The sequence below is a fragment of the Rhipicephalus sanguineus genome, chromosome 5, assembly GCF_013339695.2.
Source record: "Rhipicephalus sanguineus isolate Rsan-2018 chromosome 5, BIME_Rsan_1.4, whole genome shotgun sequence".
In the NCBI taxonomy this organism is placed as follows: domain Eukaryota; kingdom Metazoa; phylum Arthropoda; class Arachnida; order Ixodida; family Ixodidae; genus Rhipicephalus; species Rhipicephalus sanguineus.
Window position 1 is genome coordinate 5,201,929 of NC_051180.1, and position 15,138 is coordinate 5,217,066.

A 15,138-nucleotide genomic window follows, 5' to 3' on the forward strand; every position below is an offset into this window, starting at 1 on the left:
TAGGGGAGGAGGCCGTGAAGGACCATTTTTCTCGCTGAACAGCCTCAGGTCGCAGGTTTCCAGGCAGCGCGTCCATCGCAAATTAGAGGCCGCTGCAAGGAGAGGTGCGGCAGCAGTACCCCTCCAAAGTGAGCCCCTCATCTGTGCCATGATGGCGGCTCGCGCGTGATACCGGCACGCCCTATCTTCGCCATCAGCCACCGGCTCGATGCTACATGTGCACGGCACTACGTTGTATGTATGATATATTGAAGGCACCCTTCGGGAGAGGCTCCACCGTTGCGCAACGCCACTAGGCGAACTGTTTTTCGCAGAGGGTGGGAGCTGTTCCGACTTTGCTGGCAGATTATCGACAAAAAAGAAAACGCGGACGCGTCGATTGAATGAGTTGTTGCGCATTGTCTTCGAGATATGCTTCGTAGACCGGGTCGCTGAGAGTTGGAACTTAATCGTGTCATTCGGCCATCTTTACAAAAAGTCAAACCAAAGCACCCCTTTTCCTTATAAGCTGTGTTCGCAGCGCGCCGCTGACTCGGTAGACTGGGTTCAAGCGCATTGAGGGCGATTAGTGGTAGCCTTAACCAGATGGCCTTGCTTGCTGAGTGAACCGACTAACACGTATTAGAAGTCGTGTCCGATTTAATCGCTGCCTTTCTGCTGACTCATTACGAAAAGACCGGCCCAAATACAACGGTGATCTTAAGGAGCACATCGTCCCTGGAAGCTAGACCGCAACGGAGCACACTGGTGTTTTAAATGCGAATTATTTCTTAGCGAACTTCTGCCACATTGAGGGATCTATCTATCTATCTATCTATCTATCTATCTATCTATCTATCTATCTATCTATCTATCTATCTATCTATCTATCTATCTATCTATCTATCTATCTATCTATCTATCTATCTATCTATCTGTCTATCTATCTATCTATCTATCTATCTATCTATCTATCTATCTATCTATCTATCTATCTGTCTATCTATCTATCTATCTATCTATCTATCTATCTATCTATCTATCTATCTATCTATCTATCTATCTATCTATCTATCTATCTATCTATCTATCTATCTATCTATCTATCTATCTATCTATCTATCTATCTATCTATCTGGTGTCGTCTTTGACGAGTACCTTGGTCGCAGCCGATGGACTGTCTGCCGGCGTCATATCTGAGAAGGGTGAGAGCTCTATTTCGGTTGGTGCGCAATGAATTATGGCGTCGTGGCGGGCGAGAAAATCCCATCCCAGGATGACGTCGTGAGAGCATGAAGAAATTTTGATGAATTCGACGGCGTACAGAGCGTCCTGAATGATAACATGGGCTGTGCTTTGGGCGCTGGCGCTGCACGGAGGGCGAGCCCGGAAAGTGGCGTCGTCACTTTTCGTGGTAGTCGGCTAAGTTTAGCGTCCATAACGGATACGGCGGCTGCAGTGTCGATAAGGGCAGATGCGCGAACACCGTCCACAAAAACGTCTGTCACGTTCGATGGGCTTCTCTGAGGTCTTTCGCAGTTCGACAGCGTCTCAGCGCTTTGCCTCGGGGTCTGCGACGACTAGTTTTCCTGGCAGCGTGGGACCGGACGTGGCCGCATCGGTGACAGTGAGCGGCGTCGTGGTGACGGTGAACGGTGGGTGGATGGAGCTGGGCGAGACGCCGGTGACAGAGGCGTAGGTGGGTCGTAATTGTAAAGTCGTTTATTAGCGGGCACTCGGCGACGATATACGACAGCGACAGTCAAGGCGGTGCCGACTCCTAGCACGAGCTGCGCTCTGACTGAAAGGATCCGAAGAGGGCGACCTACTAGAAGGGGCTGGAGAGGACGACCGACTGCTCAGTTCCAAGGCTTCGCTACAATATTATATATATATATATATATATATATATATATATATATATATATATATATATATATATATATATCTTCTGGGGCCCTCAGCGTATATTTTGTATCAGAATGGAGCATAGCGCTAACACACACGGACGAGGAAGAGACAACAGGACAGGCGCTCTTCCTTGTCTCTTCCTTGTCCGTGTGTGTTAGCGCTATGCCCCATTCTGAAGCATATAACCAACTAGCCCAAAAATCCACGTTGACAAACTATATTTTGTACATTGCAGAGGGGAGAGGCGGAAATACAGTCTAAGATCAAAAATAAATACAGGCTTATTTGTAACAAACTACCGGCTGGAGATCATCATGCAGTTGGGGAATATGACATCGGCTCTAGAAACGCCAGAGGGGAGGTACTAGTAGAGTTCGCAGAACGCAATAATTTACGGATCTTGAATACCTTCTACAGAAAACGGGCTACTCGTAAGTGGACGTGCAGGGGTCCTAATGGCGAAACTAAAAATGAAATAGACTTCATAATCTGCGACCACCCGGGCATTGTACAGGATGTGGAAGTAGTTAACAAGATCCGATGCAGTGACCATAGAATGGTAAGATCTAGAATTCAACTAGACATGAGGAAGGAAGGGCAGAAACTGATATGCAAGAAGCAGATTAATGAACTAGCTCTGAGAGGGAAAGTACAGGAATTCAGAGTTTCACTTCAGAATAGGTACGCGGCTTTAACCGAGGAAACCGACCTGCGTTGACACAATGAATGATAATTTGACTAGTATCATTAAGGAGTGTGCAGTGGAAGCCGGGGGTGCAGTCGTTAGACAGGACACTGGTAAGCTATCCCAAGAGACGAAAAACCTCATTAAAAAACGTCAAGCCATGAAAGCCTCAAATGCAACAGACAAAATAGAGCTGGCGGAGCTTTCGAAGTTAATCAATAGGTATAAAGTAGCCGACATAAGAAAGTATAATATGGAGAGAAGTGAGCATGCTCTAAAGAATGGAAGAAGCCTCAAAGATATGAAGACAAAACTGTGCATAGGCAAAAATCAGGTGTATACATTAAGGGACAACGAAGGCAAGGTCACACCAATATGGATAGAATAGTTGAGGTAGCGGAAGAGTTCTACAGAGATCTGTACAGCAGCCGAGACAGTCAGGATGATAACGTAAGAAGCAGTAATAGCCCAGAGGAATCTGACATCCCGCCAGTATTGACAGGAGAAGTAAAGAAAGCCCTAAAGGAAATGCGAAGAGGCAAAGCAGCTGGTGAGGATCAGCTAACATCAGACCTGTTGAAGGACGGTGGAGAGATTATGTTAGAAAAACTGGCCACCCTGTATACGGAGTGTTTCTCGACGGGGAGGATACCAGAATCTTGGAAGAATGCCAACATCACCTTGATCCATAAGAAAGGGGACGTCAAGGACCTGAAAAATTACAGGCCCATCAGCTTACTGTCTGTTGTCTACAAGCTATTTACATAAGTAATTGCTAACAGAATTATTACGACATTAGAGTTCAATCAATCAAAGGACCAGGTAGGATTTCGTACAGGCTTCTCAACAATAGACCATATTCATACTCTCAGTCAGGTGACAGAGAAATGCGCGGAATACAACCAACCCCTATACATAACCTTCATAGAATACGAGAAGGCATTTGATTCGGTGGAGATATCAGCAGTCATGCAGGCAATGCGGAATCAGGGCATCGACGAAGCTTATATAAACATAATGGAAGAAATCTACAGCGGATCCACCGCCACTATAGTCCTTCATAAAGAAAGGGACAGAATCCCAATAAAGAAGGGCGTACGGCAGGGAGACACGATCTTTCCAATGCTATTCACCGCGTGTTTACAGGAGGTTTTCAGGGCTCTAGATTAGGAAGAATCAGTTATAAGAGTTAATGGAGAGTATCTCAGTAACTTGCGATTCACTGGTGACATTGCATTGATGAGTAACGCGGGAGACGAATTACAGTTCATGATTACTGAACTGGATAGGAAAGTAGAAGAGTAGGTCTGAAAATTAATATTCATAAAACTAAAGTAATGTGGAACAATCTTGGCAGAGAACAGCGCTTTACGATAGGTGGCGAGACACTGGAAGTTGTAAAGGAGTACGTCTACTTAGGACAGGTAGTAACCGCGGAGCCGAACCATGAGATTGAAATAACTAGAATAAGGATGGGATGGGGCTCATTCGACAAGCATTATCAAATCATGAATGGTAGTCTACCACTATCCCTCAAGAGGAAGGTATATAACAGCTGCATCTTACCGGTACTTACCTACGGAGCAGAAACCTGGAGACTTACAAAGAGGGTTGAACTTACATTGAGGACGACGCAGCGAGCGATGGAAAGGAAAATGATAGGTGTAACCTTAAGAGACAGGAAGAGAGCAGAGTGAGTCAGGGAACAAACGGGGGTTAACGACATCATAGTTGAAATCAAGAAGAAGAAATGGATATGGGCCGGGCACATAGTACGTCGGCAGGATAACCGGTGGTCATTAAGGGTAACTGACTGGATTCCAAGAGATGGCAAACGCGCGAGGGGGAGACAGAAAATTAGGTGGGTAGATGAGATTAATAAGTGTGTAGGTATAACGTGGCAGCAGAAAGCACAGGACCGGGTTCATTGGCGGAACATGGGAGAGGCCTTTCCCTGCAGTGGGCGTAGACAGGCTGATGATGATGACAGTGCAGAGAAAAATACATTATAGTAACTTATTACACACAGACAAGTACACTTTAACAACATACAATGAAAATTAACACACAAAAAGTACATTAAAGAGCATGACATTACACATGCTGGTACGATTCATTACAATTTGATTAGTGCATTGTTAAAACGAGTGGGGTCGGTGATGGTTACAAATGATGCAGGTAGGTTGTTCCAATGGATTGAGTCTTAGGAAGGAATGATTGTCAACATGCTACGGTGTTATGACGAGGCACGTTATGCACATGATGATGGCAAGCTACTGAGTTGTCAGGCGCCGCGCCGACCGAAAGGGATGGTGACAGGTTTTATGAAATAATGAAATGCGCGATTCCTTTCTGCGAAGATATAGTAGTGAGATCTGAAGTTTCATTAACGCAACGCTATCGGTGCGATGATAGTTCGCCGGGATGAAACGAACAGAGCGATTCTGCACCAATTCGATTTCGTTCATAAATGTGATTTGGGGAGGATCCCGAATGGATTGCGCATATTGCAATGGGGGGCGGACCTAGGTTATATACAAGAGTCGTTTTAATGGGACAAGTATAAGCGAGAAATTTCTTTTCATTTGTGCTAATGAGCGGTTAGCTTTAGGTGTCAGGTACTGTATATGCAAGAGAACAGACATTTGGGCTAGTTGGCTCGTTAAGCTTACTGAAGCCATAGCGCTGATAAGACAGGGACCACAGAAAGAGGACAGGACGTGTGCTCGATTGCTCTAAGTGCAAATGAAATCGCGTATCTGGATGATGCAGGCTTGCGCTTGTGATACGGTTTTTTTTATGGTTGCTGTTTTTTCTTTGCTGTATAGTACAACATGTAGTCCGAAATAGATTCAGTTGCGAGTAGCGCACGTCCCGTCCTCTTTCTGTGGTCCCTGTCTTATCAGCGCTATGGCTTCAATGGACGGTATATGCTGCTCCCAAGAATGGTCGTTGGTTATATGAACGCTCAGATAGCCGTCGCTTGTAACGGATAGAAGGTCATTTAGTGCATAGGTCCACGGTGGTGTTGCATAGCCTTGCGCCTCGTGGGGCAGGCAGGGTAGACGGACTGCTTGAATAGGATGGCTGGTTCAATGCGACGGCTTTAATGAAACGCACGATGTATTTTGCAATACAAGTATTGTCTAGTAACTTTACGGCGTAGGTCTAACTTTGGCAGTCCTGCTTTACTGATCTAAAACTGGAAAAACTGAGGAAAACATCGAAACTGTACTTGGAAGACGCGCCTGTTCCGATAAACAGAGTTTATTTCACATATTTTTGAACAGTTTGCTGTATTTTCGGAGGATTGTCAGCGCGCGGCAGCTGCATGCCAGCGCGAGCTGTGACGTCAAAGCCACCGCGGCGGCTGCAGGGGGCATGTTTTCCTCCCCTGCTACTTCCATCACCCCTTCCACAATGGCGACGTGACCCATCCTCTAGGGTATAGTGCCTAGAATATACTATATCTAGGGGCTTTGCGCCACCCGGGAGCACTGTTCGCTACCGGTGCTGTTCGTAGTGGTTCTGGGAACCGTAGCGGGAGCTGAGCGGGTTGAGAGACGCGGACGACGGCTGGCATGCCCGTTTCCGGTGCATTAAATGCAACCTCCTCTGGTTCACTGCGCGGCCGCTACAGAAGAATTGGTGTCTGGCCAAGTTGGAATTGGTTATGCACCTTCGAGGTGCTCTGTGGTCTTTCCTTTGTCCTTGTTTTTGCGCCGCCCGTTTCGAAGATGCGCCCGCTAGACGCGGCAGTTTGTGAAAAACACAATAAATTCATTATTGTCGTCTAGTTTCTGCCTGATATCAAGGTTGTGTCTATCGATTTCAGGACCCGATTTTTCAATTCAGCTGAAAATCTTGGCCGCAAGAATTTTGTTCAGTATCTCTTTAAGGGCAGCTCGAGTAATTGGAACTGCGCGGTTTTTTACTAGCTCGATAGACTTAGGTAAAATTTGGATGGGTTCCAAATTGCAGGGAAGGCAACTCAAATGCGCGGGCACTAGCGGCGCTTTTAAAGCCGCCGCCCCGCCACGGTGGTCTAGTGGTTGTGGCGCTCCAATGCTGACCCGAAGGTCGCGCGATAGAATCCCGGCCGCATTTTCGATGGAGGCGAAAATGTTTGAGGCCCGTGTACTTAGATTTAGGTACACGTTAAAGAACCCCACGGGGTCGAAATTTCCGGAGCCCTCCACTTCGGTGTCCCTCATAATCATATCGTGGTTTTGGGACGTTAAACCCCAGGTAATAAAAAAAAAACTTATTTTAAACGTTTCGATCGCAGTTCGGAACCAGCCAGTTTCTTTTTTGCTCTCTGGGGTAACTTCCATTAAACGCCGTGTTACATTTTTCCCGACGTTGTCGAGGCGCCCTCACTGCCTGCCCGAAGCAGCGGAAGGCATCGAAGGCCGAAAAAGCAGCACCCGAAATGCTGCCAATTGTTTCATTGTCGCGTCGAAGACAAGACGGGGCTTGCGGCATTGTCAACAGATGGCGGTCTACATTTTGAATCTGTATGTTTAGGCACGAGCCTACATGAAGCCTGGGTTTTTACGGACAGCAGTCAAACACGTCCGCGATCGAAGTAAGAGACGGTAGAGTATCGAGGGTGGAAATAGAAAGAAAGGATAAAAAGAAATGAATAGTTGGAAACATAAGGTCATTGTGCCGCAAGGGACAGGAGATGGGCTGTAAACTTATGGTCCTTTTTTTAATGCAATATTTTTTAAACTGAAGTAGACGAGGCACTAGGCCAACTTAAAAGAAAAAAAACGTTTCTTTTTTCTTTTTTTATTTTTTGTCGTGCCTGGTGGCACACATGTCACCGCCCCGTTATAAAGGCATTGTTCAGAGCATCAATCCATCCATCCATCCTCCCCTATTGAACAAGATATACTCTTGTACGGATGGTCTGATTGTTACCTGCCCTGGTGTTCTAGTGATTACGGTGCTTGACTGCTAACCCGAAGGTCGCCGGATCGAATCCCGGAAGCGGCGGCTGCACTTTCTTCATCTAGTTTTTTTTTTCTTTGCCATCTCTTCGTGTATATTTTACAACGTCATATCTGTGACAGAAATACGTCAGTGGAGCCGTGGTGGACCCCGGCATAAAACACTTTCGTGTTTAAAAAATGCAGGATTGCGTGGCTTTGGGTGCCTCGGTATGATTTCGAGGCACGCCGGAGATTCCAGATTGATTTAGACCACGTACACCTAAATATAGGCACACAGGTGTTCTTGCATTTCGTCCCCGTCTAAATGCGGCCGCCGTGTCCGAGAACAAGTGACAGGCATCGAGAAAGCTTGTTTCAGAATGCGTATTTCAAGGAACAACTTCATAAATGGCAATGACAGTTCAGAATCTTCTTCTACGCCATTTTGAAAAGGCCTGTTTCGGAAAATGGATGCCTGAAGTGAGCGTGCCCGCATAACGCCAACCGTTCACACTCAATGTGTCAGCTATGAGGCGTAAGAACGCATACGTTGGGCGATCAGTCACTTTGCTCGTCTAGCATGCTGCGGGCACACTCAAAGGCAATATTACCCGAAACAGGAGTAACGGAGCCCAGAAGGCTTGCGCGATGAACGGATAGACCGTTGAGGACCAACTACAGAGGGACGCGTACCGTGTGCAAAATAGTTAGTCTGCGAAGGCGTCAAATGCTCGGGAGATGCAGGCCGTCTGCAGAGATACGTTCCGTGTGCAAACCGTTGTCATGGGAACTAACCGTCCTCCTCGCTCTTGGGTCAGTCTTCCCACTTGTGCTGGTGGCATCGTGTGGGCGGTTTTGTCACGCTCGGAGAGTTCGACGATCTAGGAACTACGCCGCGGTTCCTTACACATATGCGTGGATGAGCGTGTGGTGCTCCTTTTATGTTTCGCCGCACCCATGAAGTCTGGAGCTGGTATCGACACATCGCGACGCCGCGCTGTATATCTCCGGCGTAGTCACGGCACTGCGTCGCCACCGGCTCGGAGTGGCGGCCGAGAAGACAGTAGGCCTATCGGATCCACGATTTAAATCTGACTCTGGGTAGATATCGGCGCTGGATTCATTCACAAGTAAGTGATGATTATTTCTTCTGCCCTACCAGTCGCGTGCGCGAAACGCATCGCGCTTGCCGGCAACGGGCTCGATCGTGTTGTATTCGCCGCGAGATCGGGCTATAGGTGGCAGCACCTTCACTGCGTTTGTGTGGATAGGCGGTCGGCGGTGCGTATACAAATGTACGCAGCGGCGCTTCGCCGTAGGCGGTTTTAGTCGATTGTTGGCGAGTAAAGCGCTTTGACTGCAGCCTAATGGTGATGTATGCGCCCTCCATTGCCACATCAATGCACGCAATCCTGCTAACTTACCTATTAATTGTGAGAGAAGTGCAATCTACCAATCAATGGGGTACTGGCCCTCAGTCACATTCGTGTTTTGCACTGTGCTCGATGTTTTTTTCTTGCTTTATTTGCACGTCTTTAAATTGTGTTTTGCCTATACAACAATACAAACAGTGCTGCGCGACTGAGCCAATGAAGTATTTACTTCTTGCTCTAGCGGCTACAAAGAAAGAATTAGATGAAGTAGAACTTTGTGCACTCTGCTTTTCTGTTTGCGTGAATACGCGTATACTGCTGTAGAAATGCGTGGCTTCAGGTCTCTTTTACCGCTAAGCATCCTCTGCAGATGCTAGTTCATGCTTTGCGGTATCACAAGGATTTCCAAATCGCCAACACATCACCAGATGGTGTCGCTAAAATTCTGCATTCACACCTCGACATTTAGTACTTTTTTTTCGTTTAGGACGACGCCGAATGAACTATGTGACGTGCTTGAACGAGAGAGCGGTACCCACATTAAAATGATTTTGTCGAATGGACGGTACGATGGTTAGACCTAGCGCCATACCGACACGGGCGTGTACTCACTTATTAGAATGCATACAATTCTCGTAAGGCGAAATGCTTATGTATATTGTGTAGGCATACGTACAAGGATTTGATGCTCTGCTAGAAAAGCGGAATAAGCTGTAATCTAAGGACGCGCGTGACGTACGCACCCATGCGAACACGGTGTGGCTAGCAGACGACGCAAGGACCCATCCACACCGCGGGGTTTCGTCCGCTCGCCGCTAGGTGCCGACTCTGCTCGATCTCGCCGCCAATAATTGCTCCGCGAAGGCCGGCTTGGGCGTCAAATCGCCTGTGCATTGAGACCGCCTAGAAGTTGGCCGCCATTGCCGTCGGCCGCCTGCGCTCGCTCATCGAGTGTTCGCCGCGGTGATCAACTGCGGGCTCGCGATATTAGGCATATGGCTCGTCACTATGTTGCGACTCGTCCAAAACGCATTGCGGTGGCCGGCAACGAGCTCGGTTGTATGCCGCGCGCGTGAAGTGCACCGACATGGGCTCGCGGGGGCCTCAGCTAGCCGACGTAAGCTGTGCTTCGAAAGTCTGTGGAAACCGGTCGCCATTATCGTCGGCTTCCCCGTCGCTAGCTCGCAAGCAGCTCGCCGCCCCGTTCTCTCGCTGTACTGCCGCCCGCTCGAGGAACATCGTGGCAGTCGGTCGCCATTACCGTCGGCTTGCTCGTCGCGCGCTCGCAAGCAGCTCGGTGCCGTTCGTGGCGGCGGCCCCGCGTTCACTCACTTTTCTGCTGGAGGTTCGCTGGTGGCTGCGGCGGCTGACCGGCTTGCTCGAGCTGTACGACGCCGCTCGCAGAAAACTCGCCGACTCGTTGGCGGCATGGTGGTTGGCGGCGCCTCGGCGTTATGGCTGCGACTGCCCCACTTGAACTGTTCCGCTATGTGGCTCTAAATGCGTCTTTTATGATGTATGACATCATGGTGAAATTATTTGCATGTCATATTTTAGACGTGTGTTTTTATTTCACCTTGCACGTTTTTGCCATGTGCGTGCGTCTTCATCCTCCCTGTCACGTGTGACTATCTGCAATTTTTTTGTGCTTTGCAGAATGCAGACGTTGTCCACAACGCGCAGAATGCTGTGTGCGCTGGTGCGTGCAACGCCAGTCGCCTGTCGCTTCCGTTGGAGCAGCTTCAGAAAAAGGACGGTACGAGATATGACAACGCGGCTGAACCTGTATTGGACATTTTACAGTATTCAGTTAACGAATGCAGAAACTTCATATGTATAGAGAAAAATTAAATGTTTCATTGTCTCACTTTTGTCTTTCGTTGTCGCAGTGACTGCGAAAGCTGTGATACACGCACGACTAAATATATTTTCGCGTGTTCTTTTCCGCGCCATTTGTTGCTCACCGCGGAACAAAACAGGCGAAAGAAGTATTAAGCATTGCGGAGAGTAACTGCAGAAAGTCATCCCTAGGGATTAACGGTTCATTTGATCTGTGATAAAAAGTTCATCCGAATAGAGTATTTGTGTGGACCGACCGTTCGTCCGGCGAGGTGCAACTGCAAGGACGAACGATTGCCCGGTAAGGCGTAAATGTGAGGACTACATGTTAGTCGTCCATTGAGTGATCTGTGGGGACTAACAGTTGCCCGGTAGGGTGTAAATGTGAGGACTAAATGTTAGTCCATTGAGTGATCTATGGGGACTAACAGTTGCCCGGTGGGGTGTAAATTCGATGACTAAATGTTAGTCCATTGGGTGATCTGTGGGGACTAACAGTTGCCCGGTAGGATGTAAATGTGAGGACTAAATGTTAGTCCATTAAGGTGAACTGTGGGGACTAACAATTAGATGCATGGGGACTAATCGTTAGACTCGGTGCCGTTAGTCCTTCGAGGAATTAATGGTTGTGGCAGCCATATTAGTCCCCAAAGGGACGAACCACGCACCCTTTTAACACCCTTTTGCCTTAGAGCGCATTTACTTAGTCATATCTGTATGCGTTACAATTATGACTGGATGGTGCGCAGCAAGGAGTTTAAATTAGGTAACATTTTTAAAAATGCTGGTTCACGCCATAGCTGCAAACTAGGCGTGCCCGAGTGTGCGATCTAGACAAAAAATATTTTCGTTTTGAAACGAAACTGCCCGGCACAAAATCTGAGTTGGCCACGAAATGGGTCACGTGTGTTTCGTTCTTTTTGCTCGGTATGTGCATTTCTGCTGCGCGCTTGTGCGCTGATGCGTCGGCAACTGGCTATGCGCATTTATGGATGAGCCGGGAGCTGGTCGGTCGGCGTCGTCGGTATATTTTCGCTCAAGAAAGAAAACGCATTGCGCGTCGTGTGTAAATCTTCAGAAAAAAAAAACATTAAAAGAAGTCGTGGACATTTCCTGGAGGGGAACCAGAGCAGCCGTAAAGCGAAGAATATGAGTTCCTGCAAGTTTGGAAGCAGCGAGACCAAGCTCTTCCTGTTCCCATCTTTACAAAATGAGAACTTGCTACGCATTTGCTTGTTTTGCTTTCTTGTTGTTTTTTTTAAGTACGGCCCAAGATGGCCTTGTTCATTGGATTGCAAGTCGTCGCCTTGGAAACGACGCATCTTGCGACCGATGAGAGAAAAAGTAGAGCGGTTTCCATTTTTTTATCTTGTCCTGCGCTTCGAAATTTTTCGTGTTTTGCGAAGCATATTTTTTATGAACACATTTTGAGGACATAGCGCAAGAGCTTGTTTTACGATTCGCCTGAAGGTGCATTACCGTTCGCATCGTGCGTTACCTTTTGCGTTCACTTGCTTTGCCTCAAGTTTGTATAATGTACGCCTTTTAGAAGCGTTTGTCTACACAGTGCACTCAGCGTTCTTCTGCTGAACTCGAAAAAAAAATCATTGCTGTAGCGATCCAGGCAAATATCCACCGTCGCATTCGGCGTCGCCTGATTCTCCGTGTAAAATCCTCGCGCGCAGTGCGTTGCTTGTGCGAAGCAACGTCTTAACCAATCTTTATTGCGAATACGTGGTCACAGCAAATAAGTATAACGCCCACGCGCACCATGCGCGGGTGGACGCCATATTTCATTTGATTGAAGATGCTTTTTAGGGGCGAAGCTCCTTAAGGCGGCACCCGTTCGTCCCTCGTAGTCGTCGTCGTCGTAGTAGTAGTAGTAGTCGTAGTCCGTAACAAGTCTTACGCTTTGACCTCCAAGGTGGTGCCGGTGGGAGATTTTTCCTGTGCGTTGTTGAACAATAAAAAATTCGCAGCGTGCGCGTTAACTAAAAGCCGAATTCTTCTGTCTCTCCTTCCCCATTAGCAGCCATTGGCATGTTCCAGTAGGAAACGTTAGTAGAAGTAGAAGTGTAAGTGTTAGCTAAAAGCCGACTTCTTCTGTCTCTCATTCCCATTAGCAGCCATTGTTTACCTCCAAGGTAGTGCCTGGTGAGATTTCTCCTGTGCGTGATTAAACAATAAAAATTTTGTTCAAAACGCCGTTGATTGATGAAATAAACCAACGAAAGACGCCAGATGTTTTGTAAAAGCAAAACGAAAGAACGCCAGATGTTTCTAAAGCAAAACGAAAAGACGCCAGCTGCTTAACGAAAGACGCCATATTTTTCTAAAGCAATGGTTTTCTAAACAATGAAAATTCACAGCATACATGTAAAATTAAAGTGAGCTGCAAGTCGTCATAACTCATCGAACCTTTAGTATAAACGCGCCCGATCTCACGTCTGTGATGATGTACTGGGCAGAATTCACGGAAGATTCACGGTTTACCGATGAACCTCCGCAGCTTCGCCCACTCATCATCATTCACTCCGTGGATATGCTGTGATTTTTTTAACAATCAATGCAATCCAAGCTTGTTTTCACTTAAATTGGCGATAGCCATTTCGGTCTTACGTGATGGGCAGCGCTGGTAGCGACACCTGATGATGCAGAACCTTACCAGAGGCAAGCAAAGATAATATTGCCGAGACTTTACTTAACTGCCGGTGTAAAGCATTGCCAGTTACGTAATCATTACCTCAGACGACTTTCACTACTTTGTTTTGACGAGAACAGTGACGTGACTGAACATTTTTGCAAGGGTATTTTAATTGTACAATACGCCACAGGGTGGCGCTACTGCCGTCAGCGCCTCCGGTAACCCACAAAAAACGTAGACAGTAAGAAGCCTGAACGAAATAAGGTTCTGTGAGACGTCGCACATACAACTTCAAGGAAATAATTTATTGTCCAGCCGGGGCAACGTGTAAGGAAACGCTCCCAAACCACGAAAGACTTAACAAGGACACGGCAGCAGATGAAATATGAATGGCGGAGCTTATAAATTAGACAAACAAAAAGGAAGTTAGTGGCGTAAGGAACTACAACATCAAAGAGCTGCAGTACAAAAAAAAATCAGTTTAGCGCAAGGCCGAAGCAAGGTCGATGGAAGGAATGCGATAGCAATGAATTAGAATCTTATACGATGAAAAGCTAGCGGCTGGCACTTTTAACGCGTAGCGTTCGAGAGCTCGTTTCGCAGAAATGCCGCCGTAGGTGTCGGCGTCGCTACGTCGTCACTTGTGAGCGAAAAATCGAGAAAGATGCAAAGAAAATCTTCGGTCCCATTGAGGATCGAACACCGGCCGTTTGCGTGGCAAGCAGGTGTCCTACCACAAAGCCACAATGATACTTGCAACTGCTTCGGAAAAAAAAAACAGTACATAAATGCCATGTAGTGGAAGGAGTCTCCTTAACGCATTCTGTTCGACAGGTGTCATGAAGAAAATGAGCCCATTCGGCGATTTGTAGGCGCATTGGCGAAGCCATCAAACTACGTTTTTTGCGCGACGCTATGCTTCGAAAAAAGCCGGGATAGTACAGCCATCGCCGCTAAAAACACACACGAACTTTCAAAGAGCTCCAAAATGGACAACTACGGCCATCTAGCGGAAAACATATCGAGCCCACGTCTCCTTTTATGGCCTCCGAGATGGCGGGCGCGCGGCGTCCCCGCCATCTCGGAGGCCATGCTCCTTTCTAGAGAAGGTGTTGATCAAGCAAACAGCAAACATTAGATAGTGTGCTGCCATCTGTGAGGCATTGTAAGAAATATGTCTCGACTCTAGCACAGGGAAGTGCTTTAGATCGAAAACCTGTACCAGGGCTTCTGCCATTACTATAGATATTGGATCCGGTCTCGAGTAACGTAAGGGAATACGGCCGCCCCAGGAAGTGGAGCGGTTCTCTTGCTGCCTCAACGCCAAGCGGCGAGAGCACAGCACGTCTGCCGGTGCCTGTCCAGACAGCGCCCTCGTGAGCCAAGTTGGCAGCTTCTGCTCAAGCGGCGTAGCTGCCGCGCAGTTGAGGAGAGATGCTTATGCTCTCTCTATGCAGCATGAGCAGAGAAAGTAGCTTGTGCGCTGGAGACGAGAGCTGTGATTTTCTCCTGGTCACTCGAGCTTGTGGTTAATCCAAGCGCCACGGGTGGAATGGGAGGAGTGAGAGCGAATATAGGAAAGGCGGGGAGGTTTCCTAGACTACTTCCAGTTTGCTACCCTGCACATGGGGATGAGAAAAAAGGAGACACAATTCACCACACACAGTGCGTGTTGTATAGTAATATATTAATATAGTAGTATAGTAGTATAGTAATCTGGCCTATAGAAAAATACAAAAGCGAAGCTATTAGACAACTCAGCAACAACAC

The 15,138-nt window shown here is 47.5% G+C and overlaps 1 protein-coding gene across 2 annotated transcripts in view; it reads left to right on the plus strand.

Annotated features, from left to right (window-relative positions):
• Window positions 1-15,138, plus strand: part of LOC119393137 (nephrin) — a 609,317-nt gene that overhangs the window by 430,860 nt on the left and 163,319 nt on the right. The window lies entirely within an intron of this gene.